Source organism: Protopterus annectens, chromosome 9.part0 (genome assembly GCF_019279795.1).
Source record: "Protopterus annectens isolate FY-2018-M chromosome 9.part0, PAN1.0, whole genome shotgun sequence".
In the NCBI taxonomy this organism is placed as follows: Eukaryota; Metazoa; Chordata; order Ceratodontiformes; family Protopteridae; genus Protopterus; species Protopterus annectens.
In genome coordinates, this window is record NC_056743.1 from 1,277,459,832 (window position 1) to 1,277,474,722 (window position 14,891).

At 40.7% G+C, this 14,891-nt stretch overlaps 1 protein-coding gene across 4 annotated transcripts in view; it reads left to right on the forward strand.

The window, feature by feature from the left end:
* LOC122811995 (glutamic acid-rich protein-like) overlaps positions 1 to 14,891 on the forward strand; it is a 153,296-nt gene that overhangs the window by 98,508 nt on the left and 39,897 nt on the right. The gene's annotated exons all lie outside the window — the stretch shown is intronic.

Consider the following 14,891-nt stretch of genomic DNA (forward strand, 5'->3'; position numbering starts at 1 on the left):
AGCTTCCATTTGCCTGAGATGGTGGTACCTTAGATGGTTGATAAAGATCCTATGGCACTTACTTTAAAGAGAATGGGTGACTTTACGAAAAAATATATAAATGCAATAAAAGGTATTTAAAACTGTTCATATAAAAATGCAGCACACAAATTAACCTTGCCATATAAGAAAACAGTGCAACAGAGCAGTTAGTAAAATAAATAAGTAATAAATCACTAACACAAAGATGCAAGTGTCCCCAAAACAAAGAAAACCCTTCACAGTCTTGAGACAAAACGTAGGAAAATGAGGCGAGGAGCATTTTCCATTTAATTAAAGCTGCCCAAATACTAAGCCCACATGACCAGCTTAAGCTCACTTAGCTTGCATAATAAGTTTGACACATCTATCATCTTTTGGTTTACATGAAATACCCACTTTGCCCCGTTATTTTATTTAATCATTCATCATCATCATCAACTCCCTTTTCCCCATTTTCTACATGGGGTTGGGATGCTGCATCAGCAGCTGCCATCTCTCTCTCTCTTGATTCAATGCAAGTCTTCTACTTTCTTCGACAGTCATGCCCGACTGTCACAGGGCTTCTCTCATGCAATCCCTCCATCTCTTTGCTGGATGTCCTCATTTCCTCTTGCCTTCCTCTCTCTCCCAAATCTTTTTCACTAAATCATCTTCTACTTTCCTGCACATATGCTCAGACCTCTGTAATCTGTTCTCTTTAACTTTTTCTGCAATCAGTGCTACTTTGGCTTTTGCACTGATGTCATCATTTCTTCATCTGTCACTCCCTTTACATCTTACCAGCCATCTCAGGCACTTCATCTCCAGCTCATCCAGCTTCCTCAACTGCTCTATGTTCACTGCACATGTTTGTGTATCATACAGCAGTACTAGTCGCACCACTGTTTTGTACGCCTTACTTTTCAGCTTCTTTGGCATTCTTCTGTCACACACTAGTCCTGATGCTCTTTGCCAGTTGGCTGTAGTCCCCCTGTTTCTAGCTTTGACCTCCTCGTTCAGACTTCCCTTCTTGCCAACAGATATTTGAAGTTGTTAACCTGTTCTATTTCCCTTCTATCTCATTTTTCATTGTCTTCTGATTTCCCCTATTTGCTGCTATGACAACTGTCATATATGTATTCAGCTTCATCCTGTGTGGCTTCAGTTTTGCATTTCAATCTCTTATCAGTTCTTCTTCGGTCTGCTTGTAATGCCACATTGCCTGCATATAGCAGCTTTGTTGCTCTGTACCCTATAACCTCTTTGCTAATGTAGTCCATCACCAGTATGAACAGCAGTGGGCTCAGAGCTGAATCCTGATAACACATCCACTCTCAATGGGACCCCTCTGTGAGTTGGAAAACTGTTTGCACTTGTGTAATTGGATTCTTGTCCATGGCTTGCACTAATTCTACTAATGTTTTTGGAACATCAAATCATTTCATGACTACCCAAATCAGCTTTCTTGGGACCTTCTTATATGCTTTCTCCAAATCTAGGAATTCCAAGTTGGACAATTTCCTCATCTCTAGTATGTTTTCCATTATTTATCTCACTACAAACATCAGGTTGGTTCTGATGCATCCTGATATGAGTCTGAACTGCTAATCTCCCATCTCACTTTCTACTGCTCTGCATACCTATTTATTTGTCACCATCTCCAGCACTTTCATGCAGTGCTAAGGGGGTTTGATACCTTTATAGTGCCACAATTTTAAATATCGCCTTTGTCCTTGTACACTGGCACTAGAATGCTTATTCTCTAGTCTTCTGGGTTACACCTTTGTTTCCATACTGCTATGAGTACCCTGAGGATCCATTTCTTCCATAACTCGCCAGACATCTTGATCATATTTTATTTATTATTTTATTTATTTTACATTTGTTGACCGTGCTAGTCTAGCTGGATACATGTCCTTTTTCAGTAGAGGCCCAGGGAGAAAAGCTCCAACATGAGGAGAAGACACAAAACATTTACATGCAGTAGAAAATAGCATTAACATAGAGATACAAGAAAACAGCGAGCTTTACATGCTGTTTAAATAACATTCACAGGTATTATGTAGATAATCTGACATGGTTACATTGTGAAGCTGTGAGGTTAAGATTATAAACTCTGAGATGGGGGAAGAGACTAAGGTGGTGTGGGACCTTTGGGGTTCATATCTTTTGTGACCTCAACTGAGCCTATGACTTCATTTTCCTTGGTACTGTTCTTTGTTCTTCTTGGGTGGGCTCTTTTTCCTCTTTCGTTGTAGGCTGTTTATGGGGCAGTACAGCTTCTGTGGGGTTTTCTTGGTTCAGAAGCTGCTGGAAGTACTCCTTCCTTCCTTCTGCCTTTGATGTCATGTGGACTGGTGAGCAGGTTGTTGCTGGCATCCCTTATGAGTGGTGTCTGAAGACTATCATCTTTATCTTTCTGTCTTTGCCATACAACATGTTAGTGTTTCTTTGTGCCATCTGCTGAGTCGGGTTCCGGCGTGTAGATCGCGAGACAAACGCCCGCGAGCTACATCGCCGAAACCAGAAGGCCGCAGCACCGCTAAACCGTAGAGCGGTGCTGCCGAAACGTAGTAACGCGGCGGAAAGATGCGGCGGTGTGCAAACAGACAAAAGCAGACGGCCCCTAAGGCAAACACGCAGCCCGTCAACACACAGCGTACACGGCCGGCAAACACACGCGGATCGGCGAAACACAGCACAACGGTAGTGCTCCAAAACAGTTGCATAAGCACTCATACACCCAAAACAGTTGCAGAAGCAGTCCGAAACCCAAAACAGTTGCAGAAGCAGTCATAACACCAAAACAGTTGCATAAGCACTCATACACCCAAAACAGTTGCAGAAGCAATCCTAAACCCAAAACAGTTGCAGAAGCAGTCATAACACCAAAACAGTTGCATAAGCACTCATACACCCAAAACAGTTGCAGAAGCAGTCCTAAACCCAAAACAGTTGCAGAAGCAGTCATAAAACCATTACTTACCCTCACAGCCCCAGTTGTCCACGCAAACACAGCAAACAGTCCCCGAGAAGCAGGAAGTAAAGTCCCCAGCACGTAGAGCAATGCACAGCACACTCTACCCGAGAAATGCTGCATAGAAAAGCAGGTCATGTGTCAGGTAAACCCTTAAAGGTACAGACAAAGCAGTGTCAGGGTCAATAGAACACACACACTATAACCTGTCTGTGTACTAGTAGTAAGCTAACCTGGTAAAGCATGACACACTAACCCAGTAGCAGGGGATATAGTAGCCGTAACCCATCTCCGACTCCACAGTAGAGTAAGACATGCAGCTTCTGCTAAACACGTCACATTGTCCCTGTTACAGGAGTATAGACAAGTACCCAGCCCCATGTAGGAAGACAAGGGTGCAAGACAGAGGTACCTCCCTAAGTAACATCTGCCACTCAAGCAGACACCAAGCCCTAAACCGTGATTGGCTGGCAGCAACAACAGGGAGTTAAAGGGGGCTGGCACAGTACACACAGAACCTGTGCTCAATCAGGCATCGTGGACTCTAAACAGAGTACAAGCATACGGCAACCCCAGGGATGTGTTAACTGCAGAAATTGCAACCATAGGGAAGAGACAGTCAGAGACGGTTGGAGTGCACGAAGCTGTACAGGGCCATTGAGACGGACAGAGTTACTACACATGGTATAAGACAAGGAGGTGTAAACCGAGTGGCCTACTGTCTGGAAGGGACTGTGTCCAGGTTCAGTAGTATATCCCATACCAAGCTCCACCGGCTGTGATGGATTCTGAGAGACCATCTACAAGTGCTGCAACCATGCTGGAATGTATGTATCTGTATAGCCCTGGTCTGATTGGCAACAGATACAGCACAGTGCCCAGCCAACGTGGCAAACCCATGCTGGTGTTGGAGGGGTACCTCTACCATTTGGAACATGAGACACCACCAAAACGGTACTGGGCATGTAGTGAGCGGAGAACGAAGGCATGCAGAGGACGTGCCATCACTGTTCGGCAGGAAGAGGGTGAGGAATTGCTGAAATCACTGCCACACCAGCACGGCCCAGATGCAACAATGGCACAAGTGGCTACATTGCGAGCAGAACTGCGGCAGAGGGCAGTAACTGGTAATGAATTGCCAAGCTTGGTAATGCAGAGTGTGCTAGGCACAGCAGATGACAATGTACTGCAGGAGATGCCTTGTCGTGCGACCCTTCGTAGAAGCATCACCAGGGTACGGCAGCAGGCACGGGCATCCATGGCTACACCTCCAGCAACCCTTGCAGATATTGATGCCAGCCAGTATCCACTCCGTAGTGGCAGCTTCATACTTCGTAGAAGGTCGGATATGGATGGTACCGCTTCCTTGGTAGTACTTACTACAACACAGAACCTGACTGACCTGTGCAGGTCCGACTTTGTTCTTGGTGATGGCACCTTTCCCACATGGGCCGATATCTGTCGCCAGCTATATACATTACATGGCTGTATTGGCACCCCCACCTCAATGAGGGTCGTACCCCTGGTGTACTGTCTCATGACACGGAAGTCGGAGTCTGCATACACCACTTTGTGGGAGGTGCTGAGGGGTATGGCATCTGACCAGGGATGCACTTTGTCACCACAGTATATCATGACTGACTTTGAGAAGGCAGCAATTCGTGCCAGCCGGAAGGCATTCCCTAGGAGTATTCTGAAGGGATGCCTATTCCATTTTGCACATATCATCTGGCGACAGATCCAACATCACCACCTTGTCGCCCTCTATGGCACGGACACTGCTTTCTCCATTGCCATTCGCAAGCTGATAGCGTTGGCATTCCTACCTTTGGATGATGTTGTCCCTGCATTTCTGGACATTGTGTCTTCCTTACCAGAATGTGCCCAGCCGATTGGTGTATTTCTTGACCATCATTATGTCCGAGGCCGACCACGCAAGTATGCATCCCGCTGTTCAGTACAGACACGAATGCCATCGTCATACCCTCTGCGGTTCTGGAATGTGTCCGATGTCTCTGAGATGGACTTCCCACGTACTAACAACCAGGTGGAGGCGTGGCATCGTCGGCTGAAGGTATTACTGGGTCGCCCTACTGTACAGCTAGCTGACCTTTTGTGTGTTCTGCAGCAGGAGCAGAACCTGACGGATACCCGACGTGAATCTCTTCTGCGGGGGATGCCTGTAACACCGCGTAAGAAGGCTATTGTAGTAAGGGAGCGTCGCCTAAAGCACATCTTACAACATAAGTGTGACTACACTAATGTGCAGGATTTCCTCCGTGCTGTGGCACATTTCTACAAATTATGATGCTGTCTGGGTTTCGTATGCACCAAGCACAACACACATCACATTGCATATGCAATTACACTTCAGAAGTTGGTAGAATGTCTCTGATGCCTTGTTCTTTGTTATTGTAACTGCTCTCTCTCTCTCTCTCTCTCTCTCTCTTAGCCTCTTTATTAGCCAGCCAGTACTCCTTCTTAGGCTGGTCCATCTTTTTATCTCCCACCTTTTTCTGCACTCCTTTCTTTTGATAACTTCCTAGACTTCTACATTCTACCATCGTCTTTCCTCATGTCTCTTATCTCCATACCTGGCTCAGCCACATATCTGTTCTGTAGTCTTCACATATTGCTGTTTTGAGATGATGACATTCTTCTTCATCTCCACCTAATTCTCCTTCTTTCTGAGGTGCTAGGCCCTGAGTATTTTCACTGAGCTCTTGTGTTTTCATTCCAGTCAACTTCCAGGTCTTCATCCTAGTCTCTGTTGACTTTAGAGCCTTATCTAACCAGTGCTTGCAGCTGATTGTGGCCACCAGTTGTTTATGTGGGCTGAATGTTTCTGCTGGGGATGACTTTGCACACTCTGATGATTTTACCCAAGTATCCTTTATTTACTAGCAGGATATCTAGCTGAGTCACATCTTGGCCACTCTTTTGCATGATTGTGTGTCTGTCGGCCAGTATTAAGCCATTTTCCAGACAAAAGTCTAGAATGGCCTCTTCTTTTTTATTCTTGTTATCACATGCATGTAGACTCAGGCAGTCCTCCCATCTTGCTCTTTCTGTCCCATTAAGAGCATTCAGGTCCACCATTATTATGACCAACTCATGCTGTCCTTCTCTATCTAGTAGATCCTGCAGCTGCTGCCTGAATGTACTCTTTTCTTCACCATCGCAACTCTGGCATGGGCATAGATTGAGATTATGTCTTTACATTGGTTGGAGTCTGATTGTCAGGGTTCTGTCATTAATTCTGAAGATATCCTTCACTGTCTTCAGAAGACTCTCCCTCATCACAATGTCTTCACCATTTCTAGTCTGTCCTCCCTGTGAGTAGTAGACTTTGGATCCAAAGACAAGTGACCTTGCTGTACTGCCCTTCCACCTTATCGTCGGGATACACAGGATGTCCAGTCTCCTCTGTACTACCATGTCATCTACTTCCAAGCTGCATCTTGTCAGTGAACCTGGATTCAGTGTAGCAGTTCTTAGTTCAGTTTAGCACTCATCAAGATTCTTGTATGAAACATATATATATATATATATATATATATATATATATATATATATATATATATATATATATATGGGTCTACCTGACAACGTCGACAGTTTAGAATGCCGACACTGAGAACACCGACACCAGAAGATGGACAACTGAGAAGACCGACAGATGAAAACACCGACGATGAGAACACCGACATGGGAAAAGGCTGTGTAAGTATGCGGTAGTGATGGACGTTAGGGTGCGAGTAAGGTAAGTGTGCGATATTGACGGTCTGTAGGGATAGGGATGGGTTAAGTGAGTTAGGGTTAGGGCGCGGGTTAGGTAAGTGTGCGGTAGTGATAGTCTTTGGATTAGGGGCGGGTTAAGTGAGTTAGGGTTAGGGCGTGGGTTAGGTAAGTGTGCTGTAGTGATAGTATTTGGGTTAGGGGCGGGTTAAGTGAGTTAGGGTTAGGGCGCGGGTTAGGTGAGTGTGCGATAGTGACGGACCTTAGGGTTAGGGTTTGGGTTAAGGTTGTAGATAGTTGTGTATGTGAGGTTTAGTGTGGGTTTGTAAGGATTTTGGTGTGCTTGTGTTGTGTGTGTGCTTTTTGGACAGGGGATTTGTTTTGTTTGTTGATTGTCATTATTATGGTGTGTCGGGCATGTGAGGTTTCGTGTTTGTGAACTGTCGGTTATGTGGTGTCGGTGATTTCGTTGTCGGTGTTGTGATGTGTCGGTGTTGTCAGGTAGACCCATATATATATATATATATATATATATATATATATATATATATATATATATATATATATATATATATATAAGTATCTATATCTATATGTATAATAGAAATTCATGCACACTTTTTGACTAGGTCAGCTTCACTAGGCTTATAGCCCTTTTTCATGGAAACGTGAGGTGGTATTCATATTGACTAAGGTAAATTTGTTCAACAGGTTACCAGAGTAATTGAATGAAACACTAGGGAAAACATAGATTTTGATTGTGGCAAAAGGAGTGGGAGTTGAAATTAATATGAATTTGTAAGGGTTCCACTGTGAAAAAAAAGCCGAGGCTTGAACAGAGTGAAAAAAATACTCAAAAACTAAGAGGGTGAAAAACTCCTTATTTCTTGTTTTTTGCTGGGGAGGGTGGCAAGCCCTCCTGCACCCTCCCATGTGGGGGAAAGCCCCCCAAATTATATATATATATATATATATATATATATATATATATATATATATATATATAAATTCTGAGGTCGTACCAACTCTAGGAGGGGAGAAATCTCCCTAGAAAATTAATCATTACCAGTGCACAATTAATAATTCTTCTGACAATGATTTCCTATGGAGAACAGCATTCGGCCTTATGCTGTTCATCTTTCTTTTCTGAAGGCTACTGAAGCTCAAGGAATTTCTTCTTGAGATGAAGCCATAAATAAGTATATAATTGCAAATTACTGATGTCTTAACAAAATAAAGAACCTCTCTTCTTTTTTCATCCATTTGCGCTTCCACCATTTCAGGTAAAATGGACATTTGTTTACCACCTCTTCTGCAGAACGGCATCTCAAGAGCATAACACCACCCCTGTTATAGTGCAATGAACTATTAGTATTGGGGAATGACTCAAGCACCTCAGATTGGAATAGAACCCACAGACTTCTGATCCTCCAGCACAAAAGTCAAATGTGCTTCTTGTTAAGCAACTGTTTAGTTTTGTTGATTGGTACTCTCAAAACTTCCACAAAAATCATTGTTTTCCTACTTAAGTTTAATATGTCCCATCATCTCAATGTTATTAAACTAAACAAGAAATTATAATTTTATTTATAAGATGGCAGCATCACATTATTAGTAGCACTCACCAAGTCCCTGTATGAAAGCCATATCTTCTTTCATAAAGTTCTTTGAAAGGGACGCTCCATTATGTAGTCATAAAGGCCCTTATGATGAATGTAACCATCTTTTGTAAAATGAACTTTCCAGAATCAGACCTTATTCTAACCATTCACACTGTTCCACCTGACTCCTACACTGCTATCTAGCAATCTTTCCATCATCCCATCTCACTAGCATCACAGCCCTTTCCCAGCTTAAGTTGCAATAATATTTTTCTATAATAAACAAGGAAAAATGCCTCAGGATTAACCATCCTCAATCCATATTTACAAACAGGTAAGTAACAATGTTGTCATTTTTACAGGGGTAAAGTGACTCTTCCATATAGTTCCCAAAATGCTATGTAGGTGGCTCTAAATTTCTTTAGAGTATGAACATAGTCCTAGGTTTACTGCAATAAGCAACAGAAAGGACTTAACCAATGAGACTCCTTTTCTTACCAATCAAGGTCTTTTCTAAGATGCTAACTATATATTCCATAATATCTACTTACTCTTTCATTTCTGTATCCATGTGTCTTTTTTCACCAAACACAAAACACAAAATCTCAGACTTCATTTTCCAAAGAACTGCAATACACTTCTCTGCAATCACAAATCCTGATTGTATGTTCCTTATTAAGTTCTATAAGTCCTTCCCTATGTATTCATAGTATAATGCAGTGAGATACCATCTTCCTTATGCTGCAAGGGAGCTGTAATATCATCTGCATTAACATACAAATGTTCCAGTCTCTTACCTCTGTTATCAACACATTCACCCTCCTGATCATACAAAAACAACTGTAGCAATAAATAAATAGATGAAATAAAAATAAATGACTATAAAAATATACAATGTAGGACTTAAAGTACATTTTTGTTACACCCCATTAGATATAAAAAAACAGCTCCCAGCCACCCACTTACCTACATCTTACCTGTAGCATTACAGCATGTATTTCTTATGCATTCAATTAAAACAGTGTTTTATAGATTTGATTTCTGAATCATCTTTAAAACTTTATAGATGGGATACCCAATCAGTGGACTTCTAATGTAACTAAAAACTATCTCCAGCTCCCCTTGTTTATTTTAGTAGAAATCTCTCTCAGATTTGAATTATTCTGTTCATAAAATAATTACATTCTAATAGCATTTGTTATAGTCTTATAATCAACATTTAACGGGTAAATAGCTCTCCAATCTGCCAGCTTTACCTCATTTTCCTTTTTTTGTATATAAACAAATACTCTCTACCCTCTTTCAGATGTAACCTGCTCAATAAACACCTCCACTGACTAGAAAATCTTAGAAGAACTCTTATTGTGAGCTTGTAGCTTCCCTGGGGTGTTTAATCAGAATTTTATAGAAGGAATATCTGCCACATGACATGCAAATTTCCTATAGCTAGTTTTTTTGTAGCATCACTATTATTCTCATAGATAATGTTTCAATAAAATAGTTTTAAGAGGAGTAAATAGGTTACTAATTAGGTTTCTGTGATACTTCATGTTTTGATAGATCTAATATATTTAATTTTGTTATTATGGTGAATTATGGTGCCAGATTCAGTCCTGATCTCTAGTTTTGAATTATGAATAGTTTTACTGTATTTCGAAGAACGTAACATGGAAATTATTTATAATGATATTTAGCATGATGTGAGTCTCTTAGCCATTTAACAAATATTAGTAATTCAGTTTGCAGATAATTTTCAGCTGTTGGGTGGATTTGGACAGAACATAAGAAGTCATGTCATCTGAGTATTGGATAACATGGAGGCTGTTGCAGTGGTCAAGCATTAGCCTAATATAAAGGCTTAATAGAATATGCCTAGGATGGATTCTTGGGGAAGTCCTTTGTTAACAGTGTAACCAGTAGATACAGTTAATCTCCATCTAACTCTGAATTTTCTGATACATCATACAGAGTTCCTCCGACTCATATATATCTGCTTTCTAATCTTAAAGCAGACCCTGCTGTTATTTCCTTATCTAAAACTTCCAGTTTGAAACTGATTGCTAATGCTAACTCCATTCCATCTGATAAGGATGGGAAAACTTTTGATAGATTTGGAAAGGAAGTTTATTCTTCTGTTACTTTAACTTTTGGAATTTTTAACTAAGGTTACGTGTTGAATCTTTTACTGACTTCCTTTGAAAATATGAGAAAGTTTGGTAACATTCCCTCTTCAGGGAATAAAATTCAAGGAATTCCATAACTGTGTCTGCTTTGCAGGTCACCAAACACTCCTTAAAGTGCTCTTACGATTCTGCTGATACTATCTCCAGTGCTGCTGCTTCAGAGTTAGTTATAAAACAATTTGCTTGGTTACATTCTCTAAACCTACCAGAAGATGTTTAAATAGAGATTTTAATTTCTTCCCCTTGACAAGGAGGTTATGTTTGATCCTTCTGCTACTGAAGTACTTAAAAGAAATTATGAAAGAGGGAAACTGATTCAATGGGTGACCCAACTTTTCTAACCCTCATTTTCTATGTTTAATAAAAATTTGGTTTTCAACTCAGCACACTTCTTTAAAAAAATATTTCAGCAATGTGCTAACAAACAGGATTTCAAAAAGCTATGGCAAAGTTTTAAAAAGAAAGGAAAAACCTCTCTGAGCCAATAACAGTCCAAAAATCGGAATGACTGTTTGCCTCTCCAGCCCCCACCCCCACCCAGCAATCAATCCCTTAGTCAGCATCTACATCAGTGGCATCAAATTATGCCAGACAAATGGATTCTGAGAATCATCCAACAGGGGTACAGATGGCTATGGGAGTCCCTCCCTCCTTTTCAGGGGACTCATCCTCCTCCTTTAAACTAAATATCTCTGTTTCCTCCAGTTTGGTATCAATTTTTTTCAGCAGGTATATAAATAGTGCCCTCAGATCATATAGGCTAAGGTTTTTATTTAAAGATGTTTCTAGTGCCACAAAAAGAGGGAAATCGGAGACCAGTTTTAGACCTAGCCTTTCCTGTCAACCTTCCAAAGTTGAAGATGTTATCCCTCAAATGTTGCTACCCCTCATCCCTTCCCCGTGATTCAGGTTAACATTAGATTTAAAAGATGCTTATCATTACATTCCTATTGCAAGGAATTCAGGTGTTTATTTATTTATTTTTTTACTTTAAGTTCCCTGCACCAAGGGTATTTACAAAGTATCTACCTCCAGTAATTGCTTGCTGCAGACTTCGGTATATTTACACCTTTCCATATTCATATACTTGTCTTATACTTGCAGACTCTTTCTCCAGTTGCCAAGATTCTATGACACCTGACAAGAAAATCTGTCTTTGTTTGGGGTTTCAGGGAACCTACAGAAATCATTCCTCAATCCTCTCACAAAATAGCTTTTTCTAAGATGTAGTCTGGATACTTTCCTAGGAAAGGCTTTTCTTCCTTTGGACAAAGTAGAAGCATAGAAATAAATTGCCTTGAGCTTTTAAAATCAGTCTCTGACATTTGGCAGGAAATTTGTTAGGATTATGGGTTTCATGGCCTTCATGGCTCCGCATGAGAAAACAAAATCAGTGGTAACTCAGATCAGTCTAGAAACAGCATCAACACCCTTTATCTATTCAGATTTCAATACTGGGGGGTTGTGATAAGGAGTTACTTTGGCAAGTGGACCAGTTATATCTCACTCCAAGTCTACCTTTCTCCCTCGGCCTCCTGTTCAGTCTGTCATAATAGATGCTTCAGACTTTACTTGGGGGACTGTGTCAAATGGGGTGAAAGTGCAAGGTCTGTGGAACAAATAGGACATACAGAAGACATAAAGGTCAAACAGATGTTGGCAGTAATTAATGCTCTAAAAGTCTTAAACTATCTCTGGTCTCCTGGACCTCTGCAAGTTATCACAGACAATGCCACAATGTGGTGTATAAACAAAAAATGAGAGGGCAGGTCTTACCCCTTTGCATACTTGCTGTGATTGCCTGGGCTGTAGCAACTCAGCTGATTTTGACTCTTCAGGCTTCATCCATTCAGTAAAAGTGAAACATTATATCAGACAAGCTGAGTTGGATCAGGACAGACCTTCACCTATGAAATCTAAACCTCGTAATCTTCCAGGAATTACTCCAACTATGTGAAACATTTCAAATAGATCTGTTTGTCTCCTTTTAAAACAGACAGTTAAAGAAATTCTGCTCCAGAATTCCTTACAAACAGGTCTGAAAGACAAAGGCTTTCTCATTCCCATGGACAGGAATGTTCCTCTATGCTTTTCCACCCTTTCCACTAGTATCCAGAGTCCTTGTAAAGATCCAGAGGGACTCTCCAAAATAGTGGTGGTGACTTCCTTTTGGCCCAGTCAACAATGGTTCTCCCTTATGTTGAAACTGGTCAAGGGTGATTACCACAAGCTTCTTCACGGACTGGATTTATTCACACAAGACAAGGGTTAATACACCCCAATCTGGAAACATTCTAACTGGCAGTCTGGATGATCGAGTTTTAATACCTTTTAGGTACCTTTTTTCTGAGGGCATGCAGCTGGTGCTAAAGGAGACTGAAAACAAAACTGCTGCTAGGAAATCAGCTGAAAAGAACTTCTAGTTGGTGCCATATTAAAGAGTTTTCCAAGGCCCAGATGTCTTTTGTTCCTGAATATCTGTGTGAGTCAATATCTTCTGACCTCTTGTACTCGTCTTTCAAGATTCACCTTGTGGCCATTTCGACTTCCCCTTTTTTCTGTCCTCAAATCTAGGAGTTTTTGAAAGGGATTTTACATATACATTCACCTAGGAAACAGCGATCTTAACTTTGTTCTTGAAAAGCTAACTTTTCTTCCATTTGAAACAGCTTATCAGACTGATCTGGGGTTCTTAACATGGAAGACTTTTTTACTTATTACTCTTACTTCAGCTAGAAGAGCATCTGAATTGCAAGTTCTTGAGGTGAATCAGACCTACCTGATTTTCGACAAGGACAGGGTTTACTTGTGAACTAATCATTATTTTATGCCTGTAGCAGTTTCGGAGTTTACCTTAAGCCAGTCTATTCTTATTCTTGTATTCTTTCCAGAACCCAAAAACAAGGGGTGACTAATGTTTTCTTACTCTGGAGGTGCACAGGAGCTCAGATACTGCTTGGACAAAATAAAATCCTTTCAGGAAGGTTGATCAGCTCTTTTTTTTCCTATGAAAGCAAGAAATAGAGAACAACCAGAGTCAAAGCAGACAGTTTCCAGATGGTTGTCTCATGCTACTTCTTTTTGTTATTCTCACTATAACAGGTCACTTCCATGTAGGGTTAGGGCTCACCCTACCATGGCCTTGGCTTCTCCTGTGGCTTTTTGGAAAGGGGTAGAATCTAAAAGCATTCTAGAGGCAGCAATGTCCTCCTCTATTCATACTTTAATAAAACATTATAAACTGGATATGGTTTTCAGGTCCAGAACAGGCTTTGATGGAACCATTCTCCAGGGGTTCCTGCAAGTTCTTTCTTTCTCTAATGAGGTTATATATTTCTTATTCTTTGTTTTTCTTGAGCTTGAAGTAGATATTTAGCTTATATAATGCACCTTTGATTCTGATACCTGGTCCAACTATGACCCACCTAATCTGTCATATTTTGTTATTCTTAAGATATTTCCATGTTCTAAACCTTGTCTACACACTTCATTCAGTCTGAGCCTGCATTTCTGTGTCATAATCTAGTTTTTATTTTATTTTATTTATTTGACATTTGTTTACCGGGAATGCCCAGCTGGACAGCTGGTGTCCATTTTCAGTGGAGGCCCGGGGAGAAAAGTTCCACAAGTACAGTACTTACAGCATATAGATAGATAATCATAACAAGTTACAGATAACGGATGTAGAATCAGTTAACATCATACTACAAAGGTATAACAATTTTGAAAGGAGATATTAGAACTCAGGAGATACATGACAAGTAGATTACATAGAGCTTAGTGTAAAGCAACAATAGAAGAAAATAAGTATAATATTTACATATTTACAATAAGCATTTAGTAGCATTCACAAGAAGTTAGAGAGAGTGAGCAATGTTGAGCATGTCACTAAGAATAGGAGGCATAAGGAAGCAGTACAGCTGCTGTGTAGTGAGGGGTTTAAGGTGGGCCATTGCAGTTGCATAGTCGGTTGGTGAGGAGGTGTGTTTTCAGTAGTCTTTTGAAAGTGAGTATTTTATTTTGTAGTCTAATGTCAGGAGGAAGACTATTCCAGGTTTTAGCAACTTCGTTAGGGAAGAGGGATTCCCCAGAGCTATTTATACATGGGATTTTTTCTATCAGGGCTTTATTGGTGGAACGTAAATGTCTGTTTGAAGTATAGAAGTTTAGTAGTCCAGATAGGGCAGTTTTTTTTCTGGATAGTATATTATTTGGTATGCTAGGTTGATTTGGTGGAAACGTAATAGTTTGGGGAGCTTGAGCCAATGTAAAGTAAGTAGGGATTGACAGTGGTGTGAAAGAGATTTGGCAATGGTAGCAAATCTGGCGATTTTTTGGTAACATGTAGATAGTTTGTTGAGGTTGGTCTTATTTAGATTTGTTAGTACTGGA